The sequence below is a fragment of the Zea mays genome, chromosome 2 (genome assembly GCF_902167145.1).
Source record: "Zea mays cultivar B73 chromosome 2, Zm-B73-REFERENCE-NAM-5.0, whole genome shotgun sequence".
Taxonomy (NCBI): domain Eukaryota; kingdom Viridiplantae; phylum Streptophyta; class Magnoliopsida; order Poales; family Poaceae; genus Zea; species Zea mays.
The window spans coordinates 25,405,555-25,421,150 of NC_050097.1; the positions used below are offsets into that span (position 1 = coordinate 25,405,555).

General features: G+C 46.3%; 1 pseudogene across 1 annotated transcript; it reads left to right on the forward strand.

The window, feature by feature from the left end:
- Window positions 1–7,682: 7,682 nt before the first annotated feature.
- Window positions 7,683–11,087, forward strand: LOC103648490 (nuclear envelope-associated protein pseudogene; annotated as a pseudogene). The gene is made up of 6 exons (NR_163851.1): window positions 7,683–8,435; window positions 9,054–9,164; window positions 9,234–9,341; window positions 9,744–10,112; window positions 10,232–10,315; window positions 10,815–11,087. The product of NR_163851.1 is annotated as a nuclear envelope-associated protein pseudogene (transcript).
- The last annotated feature ends 4,509 nt before the right edge of the window (window positions 11,088–15,596 follow it).

The window sequence follows — 15,596 nt, forward strand, 5'->3', positions numbered from 1 at the left end:
GGAGAGAGAGGAGAGAGAGAGGAGAGAGAGAGGAGAGAGAGAGGAGAGAGAGAGGATAGAGAGGAGAGAGAGAGGATGGAGAGAGAGAGAGAGAGGAGAGAGAGAGGAGAGAGAGAGAGGAGAGAGAGGAGAGAGAGAGGAGAGAGAGAGGAGAGAGAGAGGAGAGAGAGAGAGGATAGAGAGGATAGAGAGAGAGAGGATAGAGAGGAGAGAGAGAGGATAGAGAGGAGAGAGAGAGGATAGAGAGGAGAGAGAGAGGATAGAGAGAGAGAGAGAGAGAGGAGAGAGAGAGGAGAGAGAGAGAGGAGAGAGAGGAGAGAGAGAGGAGAGAGAGAGGAGAGAGAGAGGAGAGAGAGAGGATAGAGAGGATAGAGAGAGAGAGGATAGATACTAAATATATATATTTATATTATGTAAATATATAATATAAATATATATATTATGTATACTAAATATATATATTTATATATTTAATATGTACAAAAATTTATATACTTAATGTATGAATATACAATAAAAAATAATATACTAAAAACATTTCTACTGGCGGTTGACAATGAAAACCGCCAGTAGAAATCATTTCTACTGGCGGTTGACAATGAAAACCGCCAGTAGAAATGATTTCTACTGGCGGTTGTCATAGAGAACCGCCAGTAGAAATGGCCTCCACAGTCTGTGGATGGTATTTCTACTGGCGGTTCTCTATGACAACCGCCAGTAGAAATGATTTCTACTGGCGGTTTTCATTGTCAACCGCCAGTAGAAATATCTCCTATATAAAGGAGCGCGCGCGGGGCCGAAAAATTCGCTAAGTCTCTGGCGCCCTGTCTTTCCATCTTCCCGCCGTCAGGCTGCCGAATTTTCGCCCCGGCGATCTTCCTCCGTGCGCCGCCGTCGTCCACGCCGTCGTCCACGCCGTCGTCCCCGCGCCGTAGGTGAGTTCTTCTCTCTCTCTCTCTCCCTTTCTTCGTTCGCTCGGGCTCGGTCTAGGAGTGAGAGGGAAGAGAGAGGAGGGCGCGCGCCGCCGCCGCCGCCGCGCGCACGGGCGCACGCCGCCGCCGCGCGCACGTGGGCGCCGCCGCCGTCTCTGCATAGAGTGAGAGAGAGGAGGGGCGCGCCGCCGCCGCCGAGAGGGAGGAAGAGAGAGGAAGGAGAGGGAGAGGGAAGAGAGAGGAGGGGCGCGCCGCCGCCGCCGAGAGGGAGGAAGAGAGAGGAAGGAGAGGGAGAGGGAAGAGAGAGGAGGGAGAGGGAGAGAGATAGAGGGAGGGAGAGGAGGGTGAGAGAGAGAGAGGAGGGAGAGGAGAGAGATAGAGAGAGGGAGAGAGATAGAGGGAGAGGAGAGAGATAGAGGGAGGGAGAGGAGGGTGAGAGAGAGAGAGGAGGGAGAGGAGAGAGATAGAGAGAGGGAGAGAGATAGAGGGAGGGAGAGGAGGGTGAGAGAGAGAGAGGAGGGAGAGGAGAGAGATAGAGAGAGGGAGAGAGATAGAGGGAGAGGAGATAGATAGAGGGAGGGAGAGGAGGGAGAGGAGAGAGATAGTTAGAGGAGGGAGAGGAGAGAGAGGAGGGAGACATATGTGTGTTCATATGTGTTCAATATATATATGTGTTCATATGTGTTCAAATGTATGTGTTCAATATATATGTGTGTTCATATGTGTTCAAATGTATGTGTTCAATATATATATGTGTGTTCATATGTGTTCAAATGTATGTTCAATATATACATTGTAATTTTATCCGTCACAACTCGATAATATACATATCCGATCCGATCCGAATTCGATCTGAACTCGATAATTTCCGTACGACTCTCCCTCTCTCCCTCTCTATACGTCCTATGCGACTCTCCCTCTCTCCCTCTCCTCGTCCTATACGACTCTCCCTCTCTCCTTCTCTATACGTAACTCGATAATATCCATACGATTCTCCCTCTCTCCCTCTTTATACGTCCTATGCGACTCTCTCCCCGTCCTACACGATACTATACGACTATACGATACGTCCTATACGATACGTCCTATGCGACTCTCTCCCTCTTTAGGGTTAAGGGTTCGGGTTTTGGGTTAAGGGTTAGGGTTAGGGTTAGGGTTAGGGTTAAGGGTTCGGGTTTTGGGTTAAGGGTTCGGGTTTTGGGTTAGGGTTAGGGTTCGGGTTAAGGGTTCGGGTTTTGGGTTAGGGTTAGGGTTAAGGGTTTTGGGTTAGGGTTAAGGGTTATAGTTAGGGTTAAGGGTTATAGTTAGGGTTAGAGTTTAGGGTTAAGGGTTCGGGTTAATATGCTTACGTTAATATGTGTTAATATGTATTTAATTATTGCTTATGTATTTGTATATATATAGCTCAATGAGTTCTCCGATCAAGGACCAAGATTTAGTGCCCGAGCACATGGACAAGAGTGTTGCTAAAGAAAAATCCAGCAGTGAAGGATATGAATCGCCTAGCGACCCTTTTCCTACCACTAGCATAGATAGGGCCGCTCTCCGTGAGTTGCAACGTGACCCTACTTATGATCCACGAGAAGCTGAGGTAAAAGTACGCATCTTTAGCTTCGTATGTGTACCCTACTGATTTCACATGCATGATCTCTTGTGCATTTTATTACATGAATAGGAGGTCATGTCTGAATTTCGTGCGATACTCGAAGAAGCCGTGGCACGAAACGAAGACGTACCGGAGCCGACCCAAGACGCACCGGAACAGACCAAGACAACAACCGAGACGTCAAGGAAAAGGAAGCAGAGCGATCGAAAAAGAGGTGACAGGGGGCTGAACAAGTTTCCCGACAAAACATACAAAATCTCAGACGTGAGCCCGAAAGGTCAGCCCCTTGCTCCAGAAGAGGCACTACCTAAGTTCCGGAATGCACTTGGGTTTTTAGTTAGAGATAATCTTGACATAACAATACGACAGTGGAGAGATGTGTCAGATGATGTCAAGAATCAAATATGGAATAAGCTATTAATGAGGTTCGTTCTGCCTCGGGGTTCAGAAGAACTCGTGAAGGAATACACGATGAAGCAGCTTGCGATAAATTTCCGAAACTGGAGGTCTGAGATGAACACAAAGTTTGCAAAGAAAGGTCTGGACCCGACCAAAAAATATAAAATCTCAGCAGGTCAGTGGGCAGTATTTTTAGAGCAGAGGAGCAGCCCTGATTTCATATCTATAAGTGAGGCAAATTCTGAACTATCAAAGAAGAACAAGTACCGCCACCACCTAGGCACAGGTGGTTACAAGCGTCAGGTTCCTAAATGGAGACAAGAAGACGCCGAGAAGAAGGCCGCAGGGTTGCCGACGCTGTCCGAGCAACTTGGTGAAAGGGCGGCAAATTGGCTCCGTGCTAGAAAACCAAGGGAAACCGAGACCGGTGTATCTTTTGATGATCCCATTGTCGAAGAAGCGGCAAAAAACATATATACAATGGCAGCTAAGCAGAGCGAAGGAACTTTTAAGCCACAAAGGGAAAGAGACATCCTAACGGCTGGTCTCGGTAACCCTGAGCATCCTGGCCGTGTACGAGGAATCTCGTCTAAGGAAGGATGGAAGGAAGGATTCGGACAACAGTGGGAAGGTCTGTACAGGAAACGTGATCGATACAAGCAAGAGATGGCAGATTATTTTAAGTTGGAGGCCAAGAAAGAGTTCAAAGCCATGATGTCTCAAATGCTATCGAATCCTCCTCCAGAATTGATGCAACAGTTGGCGAGTGCGATGTCTGTTCAACAGATGACCACTCCACAGCTACAAATAATTCCAGCAGCTCAACCGCCGGCTTCCACAGATTGTACGACATTACCAAGCTCTGTTGCTTCAACGGGAAATAAGGACCGTTATCCAGTTGATGACATCACAAGGCCTGTGGCGTGCACACTGGTTATAAGATATGGTATTAACAATAAACGTACAAAGATGGTAGCCACAGGCCTTGCGATCCCAGGACGCAAGTACCATGGAAACGATATTCCAGATGATTATTGCAAAGTAGAAGTGACGACGGTCGTCCAAGGATACGAGGACGACATGCTAGACATCCCTGGGCCCGAAGATATCGAGAAACTTGGACAAGCTATTAAGAATTTTATCCTTTGGCCTCGAAGGGATGTCGAATTGCTTGATTTGTCGAATTCGTCGCAGGCGTCGCAGGCCCAACCGTCTCCGCCTTCTCAAATTGCTGTTCCTATTGTACATCCATCCTCACCTCTTCAAACTTCACATGCTGCTCCTCATCCTTTTTCTGACCCACCGTCTCCGCCACAAGCATCACCATTCAGGGCTCCACCACCTTCTCCTCCCCATCCTCTTGGTGACCCACTGTCTACGCCACCATCAAGGGATCCACCTTCTCCACAGCCATCAAACGATCCACGACCATCAAAGAAATCTAAACTTCCTATACCAAAATTGGTGTCCCCGTATCAGAAAAAGAAGAGTAAAGCTACTACTGCTGGCACAGTTAGGTTTTTGAAAGGGATTGGACGGAGCCTCACGTCACAAACTGTTGATTTGGCCGAGCACGAGGAGTCTGCAAAAAAGGCTGAGGCAACGGCCGCAAAGATAAAGAAGCCAACTAAGGCAGATTACAAAAACGTGCCTAAAAAATATGTGCCGGGAAGACCTCTGCTACCTCTTGACAAACTAAGAAAGGTCCCGGCTGGTGTTAAAAGGTTGCATGACTGGTACATGCGGGCATCATCGGTTGGCATCGACACAATCAGTGTGCATATACCAGACCATGCTTTTATTGGTTCGAACCAAAAGGCCGTTGTTACATTCGAGGACATGTGGTTAATGATGAACCTTCAGAGACTCGACGTGCAACTTGTAACGATGTTTGCATTGTAAGTGTCGCTCATACTTCCACATATGTGTGTTATTATTAGTGAGCTGTATAAAATTTCAATATCTGACATGCACGTGTGACTTGCAGAATGCAACATGATCAGCAGGAGATTCTTTACGGTACCAAGCTCAATGCTAGTGCCAGTAAAAGGGTTGGGTATCTCAACCCAATACTTATATCCGAGGAAAGCCACACTTTTAGAATCGGGAAAGACAACGATGAAATAAGGGGAAAGACGGACGAAGAAGTTGAGAAGCGTATAAAGGAAATGAAGAAGGATTTTGAAGCTCGATACGCCACATACATAGGACATGCAATGCTTCAATTTCAAGACAGGGAAGCCATAATGGCCCCGTACAACTTTAAGTAAGTGTGATTTTGCATAAATAAAATTAATAATTTCAATACACATGCATCACAAATTTGATTCGTACAGGGACCACTGGATATGCTTCCTCATTTATCCTAAGGTTGGAAAGGTGCTGGTGCTCGACTCCTTGAACTTCGACCCTTCGACATATGCAACATTCCTCAGCATCTTAGAGCTGTAAGCCTTTTCTATGCATGCATACTTTTATCGATTAAAATTTGAGAATAACATGGTGATTCTATTTGAGATCACAGTGCTTATAGATTCTATAAGATGAAAGGTGGAAAGTACGACCTGTCGAAAAAACTCGTGCCACTAGACATCCATCATCACTGGCCGGTAAGTATGTGATTTTATGAATACATATCATACACAATGTTGCAACTAAATAACCAATCTCCCGTTATGTAGTGCCACAAGCAACCACAAGGATCGGTCCTATGTGGATTCTATGCGTGCGAGTTCATGAGAGTGAACGGACGATACATCACGAACCCTGACAAGGTATTATTAGTAATAGTTAAGTATGTATTTATGTCATTAAAGATGCAAATGTGTTATTATTGAGTATAAATAGATAATGTTTATAAAATTCCTTTACAGCAATTTCAACGAGGAAACCCGGAGAACTTGACCGAAGCTGCATTGTATGGCATAGTCGAGGACCTCTGCACATTCATATTGAAAGAGGTCATTCCCGCAGAAGGAAAATATCACGATGCTTCCGGGACATTAGCTTTGCCAGAGTTCAGAATACTAACAGAAATTAGTAGATTATCTCTTAGCCGAGATAGTTATTAGACCTTAGGTGAAAACTTATGATGTATAGAATGCATGAAGCATATATGGTTGTAAACGGAATACTTTGATGTATATAAATGTATGATAGAATTTAATTTCATGTTGCTTTCAATATCAATATAGATATATATATGTTTGTGTGTGTGTAAATAAATATATATATAATTCAGTATTGTTTGAAATTTTGAAAAAAGGCGGGAAAACTTCCACTGGCGGTTTTATAAAGAAAACCGCCAGTGAAAAGTGCATTTCCACTGGCGGTTCGTTAAGAAAACCGCCAGTGAAAATGCATTTCCACTGGCGGTTTTCTTTATTCAGCCGCCAGTGGAAATGCACTTTTCACTGGCGGTTCGTTAAGAAAACCGCCAGTGAAAATGAACTTTTCACTGGCGGTTCCAAAATAACCGCCAGTGGAAATGCTGATTTCCACTGACCCCTAGCACTGGCGGTACTGAAAAACGCCAGTGTAAATATGTTTAGAACCGCCACTATAGAGCTTCTGTGTACTAGTGCTTGGCCACACCACCGTGTTCGCTGCCGGCAACGCGCCCTGCTACTGCAGCCGCCTTCGATTGCTCACCAACACCCACATCGGGAAATCGCGCCGCACGCGCCCGTACCCCTCGAACGACTCCTCCTTTCGCCGTTGTGGGAGGCGACGCAACATCGCGAGTGAGTTGGACACCAGGTGTGCCATGTGGTAGATGCGGCCCTAGATGTACGGTCGAACGCGACCGTCCTCCGAGGTAGACGATCCCAGAAAGTCGTCCATGCAGGTCTACTGGTTCGTCAGCCGCCGAGAGCACGGTCTGCACGCCAGCGACGACGGACTCCTCCTCTGTCGCCGACGTCGATGTGAGAGCCCCACGACCGCCGTGTCCAGCAGCTTCAGTGTGTGCCTGAACAGCTCTAGGCATTCGGACAGCGCCAGCTGGTCACGCACGCGCAGGTGCACCCACCCCCGCGGGGCCGCCGCCGGAGGTAAGACGAGCAGTTGGACCTTGGACGACGACGCGCCGACCACAATGGTTGTGCGCCCCACCAACGCCGAGATCACATCTTGGAGCATCTTCTGTGCGAGGTTCGGGATGGTCACCAGCGTCGACGGGCACACGTCCCGGCGCAATGCCGGGCCACGGCGGCCGCGTCCGTGTCGGCGTTGTTGCCATCCTTCTGCGTGGCGAAGATGCCGGGCAGCAGCAGCGGGAGTAGGAGCGTAACGGAGAGGGAGACGATTAGACGAAGGTGGCTGGGAGAGGAAGCTCGACCGATGCTTTCCTGCCCCTCAGTATAGATGTACAAACGAGCCGTCCGACTCGGCCCGGGCCTGGCAAAGCACGGTATGTTTAGGACACGGCCCACCATCAAGTACGATCGTCAAACTAGGCCGGACCTTAATGACCCACGGGCCTAAAATACTGCACGAGTCTGACACATCACGAACCTAAACGTGTCGGCCCGGCTCGACTAGCCTGTAATCTCTACTACTACTTAAGCCAGTAGTGTAGACGTCCACATTTTTTTGGTGCACGGTTCCGCCTTTGCTTTCTGCCTTTCTGCGCGACGCGAGCCCACGAACCAGTCTCCCGCGTGCCCCGCTCCCCCAGCAACGCCGGCTTCCATCCACCCCCGCGCACCGCTCCCCCTTTCCCCCTTTCCTTGCGCGATGCGAGCCCACAAATCACGCCAATCCATGGCAGCCCGCGTGCCCCGCTCCCCCGCAGCGCCTGGCTCCCCTTTCCTTGCGCGACGCGAGATCGGCGAGATTGCCCTCAACGCGCTCGCGTCGCGCCGCGGATCCCCCACCCTCCTCCCCTCTGCACGCCGCCATCAACTCGCACCGGCCCTCGCCCGTGATCCATCCTCTCCCCCGCGGCAATGATATGGCGTCCCCCCTCAACCGACCATTCCCGCAGCGGATCCGCACCAACCCGTTCGCGCCGGCCTCTGGAAGAAGAATCCACCGAAGGCGAAAACGACGACGGAGGTCCGGCTGACTCGTCTGGGTCTTTGCAATAGCGGCAAGCGGGTTGGAGCTCCGCTTCGGGCAGGGGAGAACCACGTGGAGACCTGGAGTCACGCTGCCTAGACTCGCCGCTGGGTGGATTCGTCGCGATGGAGGTCGGATTGTGAACACGCCGTCCAGTTAGGACGCTGTCGTCTTCAGATCCAGGGGATGGGGTTGCTCGGCATGGCGGCCAAGGGCCCCTCGCCCACGCGTCGCCTAATGCCACAGCCGCACTTGGCCGTCTCCTCGCTGGCGGCCTCCGTGGCTCTGATCCACTGCTTCCTCAACACCCGGAGATGGTTGACGTCGCCTTCGTCGTCTCCTCGCCAGTGGCCTCCACCAGCCCCGCAGTCCAAGACAAAGCCACGACATGAGTCAACCCAAGTCCGGTCGCACCTACACCGATGGCCGTACCCAACGTGAGTCAAGCCAAGTCCATTCCCCTCCCTTGCTTCCTCAACTTGTTGTCTTGTGGTCTGCTATTTGTCTCAGAGAAGGTGGTGCCATCATCATCAGTTGTGATTATGAATTATATTCTACCGATAGGTATTCAATCTCTCTATTCGGCAACACCTTAAAAATATGTACTTCAAAATATTGACAAGTGGATTGCAGGCTTAGATAATTTTTGGAACACAACATTGCTCCAAAAAGTTTTTCTAAAGAAAAGGTATCAATCTGCAGTTTGGTAAGTGAGTCTGAATCTGCAGCACCAAGGACTTCAAGAATTAGTCTGAACCTGCACTTACAGTTCCATGGGTCTTCTCAATTATTAATAATATTATTTTTTAATGAATAATTGAATATATATTGAGTCTGTGTCATAGATTCAGTCACCTTAACACCCTTTGTTGTTTTCCCACTTAAGTTAGTTAATGAGATGAATGGATGGAAATTACGTAGTGAATGTATGATAAGTCCAGGCTACATGTTAAAAGACACACTTGGCTACTTGAGCTCTGTATTGCCATGAAGAAATCTTACTGACGGGTGCTTTCATCTGCTATTTGGATCCGTTGCTGATGGATCTTACAAAGAAGTTGAGCTTTAAGAGGAACGTGGTGTCATTGTCATCTGAGCTCAAGGGTGTGAGGAGCAAGCTTGCTTCCTAGGAGCAGCTGTTTGTAAGGGAATCTCAAACTAGAAAGGTTAGTATGTAACTGGTACCTTCGAGGTTGTTGGTGGGGTTTGTGCCGACAAGGAAAAAAATTTAGCAGCTTGCGGAGACAAAAACAAGGAGCATGGAAGAGGAAGTAATCAAGCTGCAGAAATGCTTACAGGACAAGGATGGGCAACTGTGTTCATCCACAAGTAGCACGGAACAGGTAAAGAGCTTTCACAGCAAAATACACCACTTCTTGCAATTTATTGGAGTTATGGCATTAAATTGAACTTTTTTCTTTACTTTAATTTCCTTATGGTAAAATTTGGATACTATGTATAGAGCCCCCAAAAGGTTGACTATAATACAACAACAATAATTTGGAGTCAATATTTTTTCTTGCAGAATTGCTGCCTTTGGTTATAAAAAAACTTTTGGTCAGGAAATAAATTTTAGCTTGACTTACATTGTTTTCTTGGTTCGCTTCTTTACTAATCAACTTGATCGAATGTTCATGACTCCTAAATTCCTACCGTGTGTGTCAGGAAATAAATTTTAGCTTGACTTACATTGTCACGCAAGCCAAATGCAGTTCCTTAATAATATGTTTTCTAATTATATACAGTACCATCATGAGTTGGATGATCTTAGAACACATCTGTCATTTACTCAAGCTACAGGAGAAGCAGGTGTTGCATCAGCTAAGTTAGCTCGGATGTAGTGCATGTCATTGCTGAAAGAGCTGAATGAGAAGGACAACTCACTCAAAGACCATAGACTTCGAGTGAACAATCTAGGTGAGCAGCTTGATCTTCTCCAGAAGGATGTACAAGCAAGGGAGGTCACACAAATGCAACTTAAAGATATAGTTATAAGGATCGAGACCAACATCATGGATGAAGTTGCCAAAGCTTTTGAAATTGCGATGTTGAGAGGGGAAATCAGAATATTGTCTACTCACTGGACGAACAAAACCAAGAACCTTGAATCACAGGTATGCTACATTTCTTTTATTTGTTCATAAGAGGCCCCAATAACTTGGTTACAAATGCTTTGTTTCCTATAACGTTGAACTGAAGTATATTTACATGAGATTTATTGATATTTGATCAGTTAAAAAAGCACCAGAGAACTGATCAGGAGCTGAAGAAGAGGGTTCTGAAGCTTGAATTTTGTCTCTGGTCCTGTCATCCACTGGTGCGTTCGCCACCGCACCTACCGCTGTTACTAGCTCCCTTGCTCTTCTCTTGCTGCGACTGGGATATAGCATCGTGGATCTTGAACCTAGGCCAGAATTTAGGCAGGTCTAGAACCACCATGATGCCTGGAACATACTCCTATTTTATCCATGTATGAGCCTTATGGGAACTCTGCAATTACTATGGATCCTCTTATACATTATGTTCGACATGGAGACAAGGTAGTATATTGAGTTGGACCAATAATCCTTCATATTTATTTATGTGAATTATGTTGTACTGGTGTCCTGTCCTTTTGTTTGTGCTTTATAATTTGTAATTCTTAGCTATTGATATGGTATGATGGATGGGAGGTGGCTGAAATCGTTCAGATAAGTGCCAATTTGTTGTTTTCTTTTTTAATGAATGGTTTTCTATTTCAGCTGATGAACCTTTTATAGTTCTTTTATTATATGCTGCCACTGATTGCTAATAGGGTGCATGTCTTCTATTTCTAGGTATGGTGCATAAAAAAGTAGGAACCACAATGAGATTGTAATGCTGCACATGGCACATCAAGGTGCGCAAGATATGTACCGTAGAAATTATCGTAAAGTGCACACAGCTGTATGTATAGATGTTTAGAAGTGGTCGAAGTTAGGCTTGCTCAACCGGGGCAATGATTTACTTAGCCTGCTGAAATGTACTATAGGTAGCATTCAAGTTTGTGACCATCATGCAAGTACATGTGGGTTTGTTGAAATTGAGTGGTCATCGGAGAAGTAGCAAAATGTTCCCTATCGAGAGCTCGTGTACTATATTTGTTTTATGAACTTAATTTTTATTACAACATAACATGTGGTCATACATATGTTATTGCTACAATATTTTTTCCGTTGCAACGCACGGGTATTTACCTAGTACCCAAAATATATAAAGTGATACTATATTGGATCTCCTTAATTTATATGCCATATTTGCATCATAGAAAGAGCATACATATATTTAAGAGTGGTTAATTAAAACAAATGATACTAAAATAAAAGAAAGTGCATCTTGTTGGACATTTATATGTTTGTGCATTAACTAAAATAATAAGATAATAATCACTAGAAGTTGGATTAAACCCTAAATGGAAATTAGGGTTTGAAAATAAGAAAAGGAGAGAAGAGAAAGAAAAAGAGAAAATGACATAGAAAAATAAATAATATATATACCTAAAAATACCCCAAAAATGGTATTTATGATTTCACAATATAAGTTGAGAAAAAACTGGACACAAGATTTGAATTTAAACTCTAGGTTTGAAAATAAAAAGGAAAATAAATAGAAAAGAAATGAATAAAACAAAACTAACCTAACTGGGCTCACTGCGCGCTTTCGGCCCACTTCTGAATTCCTTCTGCGCGGCCCATCTCCACGTTCTACGCGTGTGCCGGGCGCCGACATATGGGGCCCGCTGGCCAGCCACCAGCCTCACGCGCACGTTCGCTTCTGTGTCACTGCTAGCGGGACCGCCCAGCCAGTCTCCTCTCGCGCTTGCCAAGACACCTACATGCGGGGCCACGACGTCAGCTTCATCCCCGTAACAACCCTGCCGAGAACGCCGGCGCTCGCATCGGCTCTACGCGGCGTGGGGGATTGACTAGGACCCATTTGAACCGCCCTACAAGTACCACGACCCGTCGCTAGTATTCCCTTGACTCGCCCCTGTACTCGCTCGTCCGCCCTAGCCGCGTAGCGCAAACCAAAGTCGTCGCCGTGAGGGAGAGTGAGTGCCGCGTCGATCCTTCCTTGGTTCCTCGGCGAAGCAGATCCGTTGTTGCGTGTTTTGCCATCGTCGGGGGACGTTGAAGTCAATTGGAGTACGCGGGCTGCTACCATCGCCTCGGGTATGACCAATTGCTCACCGGCGCCCATCTCCGCCGCGGGAATCCGCTGCCTCGTGAACCGGCCGCGCCACGACTCGGGTGCAGGTAAGAAACCACCCCGATACTACCCTTGTTCGCTAGAACGCGTAGAACCAAGAATCATAGCTCATGGGTTCGATTAGCCAAACTAATGCGTCGCCGGAGTTGCCGTGCTACCTTCGAGTCGCCGATGGTGGGGTCATGGCGTTTCGGTGCCCTAACTCCGAGTAATGTCGTCCCGGCTGAACTCAGTAGAGAGCTAGCTACGTATAGGGTCAATTTTCCGTTAATTTAGCGTGCGGGATCGCCGACGACCTGGCTCCGGCCATGTCCGCCGTCGTAGCCGGTGGCGTTGCCGCCGTGCTCTGGGTGTGGAGAAGGGGGTAGGTCGTGGAGCGTCGATCTCATAACGGACGATCGGGATCAATACTCTGTGTACCGATTCGCGCCGCGTAATCTGTGGCGTCGATCCGGAGTTGGGCGGTTAGGATCTAGTCGCGTGTACATTGAACCTGGACCCTTGATCACGGATCTGAGGGCCCGTTTGCATACCGGTTCGGGATAAAACCGATCTAATCCACACCGTCAGCTTATGATCCAACGGCCGAGATCTGACTGTACCCCTTCGCGATAACGTTTTACAAAACAGACCTTATGATTTTAGAGAATAGAACCCGCCATCCTCGGCGACTGTTTCCTGTGTCTCAGTATTTTTAGCACCGGGGCCCCTGCGTTTACCAGAAATCGAGGCCCAGTCCAGAAAGGATTAAAAATAGAGAAATAATTATAGAAATTAGTTTTTAATACAAAAACAATTCTAGAAACTTGTAAAATGCATAGAAAATTCATTTTTAGTCCAAATTGATCCATTCCAATTTCTAAAATTTGGTAATATTAATGTCTATCACCTAGATCTCTGTTTTAACATGAAAACAGTAAGAAAATTTATTTCTCATTTAATCCTATTTCAAGCACATTAAACCTTTGGAAATTCATAATTCAAAATCCATAACTCCAAAATTAATGATTCATGTTCCTAGAATCTTAGTTTAATGTGTAGATTATTTTATTTATATGTATGGTGTGATGTTAATTTTTGCTATACTATGTATGTATTGTGTTGATGCGAGTAGACGAGCAAGCTGCTGTGGATCCTGAGGTTTAGCAGGTAGAAGTTGCTAAGCAGGAGCTCATTGAAGGCAAGTTGTGCCCTTGATCACTTACTTTTTCCCAGCCATGTTCTTATTAATTATAATGATCTGCATAGGATAATTTTGTTGGGATCCAATAGGTTACTCCAGTTTTGGCTATCTTCATACCTTGTTGCCACTGAATATTTTTGGATAGTACTTGCTATTGCTTTATGTGGATTTGGGTATGGAGATACATTATTCATGATTACACTTTTATTCTCTATTTATTATTACTGTTCATGTTAAGATCATTATGTTAATGGGAACATGGAGTGACCACCCGGGAAAATAGTGCTACCACAAGGGTTTAATGGGACGCCCTTGGCTGATTAACTAGGAAAGCTAGTGGATGACTTCCTTACCCGAAAGGGGCAAGGGCAGTAGGGGAGTGGTCAGTGTAGGGAGGTCCTTGGGTTGATTTTGCTGCGATGGCGGTCAGACGAGGGATTCCTGCACTAGAGCTTCCTATAAACTTTAGCGGGATTTCTAAAGCTAGTGGAACTTGGTAAAGGCCTCGTAGTGTTATCCTGCCTCGCCTCCTCGGTAGAGGTGTATGGATTGGCCGTCTCTTGGCAGATGGGTAACATGACTTATGGGTAAAGATGCGCAACCTCTGTAGAGTGTAAAACTGGTATACTAGCCATGCTCACGGTCATGAGCAGCTCAGACCCTCACATGATTAATCTATGGAATTAAAACTCAATTTGTCATTTGCTTCGCATTGGGATTATTTTATTTACTTTTATTTATTATTACTAAGGTTGGGTATTTACTTACACTTAGTAACTGCTAATAAAATTTTGACCAACTTATAAAAGCAATGCTCAGCTCCAGCCTTTATTTTGTTGACCGGCCTTACACTTCACATGAACTCTCACCTTTGGTGAGTTCATGCACATTATTCCCCACAACTTGTTGAGCTATGATCGTATGTGAGCTCACTCTTGCTGTCTCACACCCCCCACAGGAGAAGAACAGGTGGTCGAAGAGAAGCCGCCTAACACTGAGGCTTTCGACTTGATCTAGGTGGCGTCTCCCAGTCAGCTTTGTGGCGCCAGGGAATAATATTTAGTTTGCTTTATTTTATCATTTATTTATGTAAGACTTCCGCTATGTAATAAGTATATTTATGATATTTATGACATTTATCTCTATGCACTCTGTTATTATATGTGTTGTCTTCTCTGGTGCATATATGAGATGCACCCGGCTTTGTTCCTTAAAACCGGGCGTGACATAGCCCGGCCTAAAAATAGGGCCATGCCAGCTCGAGCCCATTTACCTCAGCTCAACAGCAATAAGCCAGTAAGAAGTTCACAGCAGCAATAAGGAGTGTAGTTCAGACTTCAGAGCAATCAGCACAACAACAGTGCAATTACATAGGCACACAACAGTATATCACACATCAGTACATCCAGTACCACTAGAAGACACAACAGACAAAGTAACTTTGCACCAGTGACACTTACCACCAGTCTTTATCCTCTTGTTGTTCTTAATCGTATACACAGGCTCAAAGTCGTCCCATACCTTTGAGGTGTTACACCTCTTGCGGTCGCTGGAACCCTGACTAACGACAATAGGAGCTTCTGTGCCACTCCCTCCGCTAGCACCAGAGTCCTCGTCGACGATGTCGATAGGAGCAACAACACTGCTACCACTGCCACTACCAAGGTCGATAGTGGCAGCAGCATGGCTCTTAGGTTCTCTCAGCAGTCTCAGATCGTGGTTGATGGGGCGACTAACGTCACCACCATCGGCCCCATCGCCGACGCGTCGATTCCTCACGGCCTACAAACAAAAAAAGTGAGGAACAAGAATAAGAGATCCGGTCACAACTTCTTACCTACATATTTGAAGCGATAAACAACAGATCCAGTCATCCGGACATCAGGTGAGGAGGAGGTGTTACCTACGCTACTTGGGAATGAAGTCGGTCTACTAGAGCACCGATTCCGTCGGCAATGGCCCGCAAAAGAGACGAGGAAGAAGAGCCGGAGATGGAGAGGCAGAGGAGACAGAGAGCCGGACACCAAAGAAGAAGAGCTGGAGACGGAGAGGTGGGGTCCACGTCTACCCCTTGCATTCTTCATAGTAGTGTGTGTATGTGTGTGTTATTCGTCACCCTAGGTGAAGCTTCACCTAGTTAGTAATAACCGATTATTACTGAACGATCTTTCAGTAATAATCGACTATT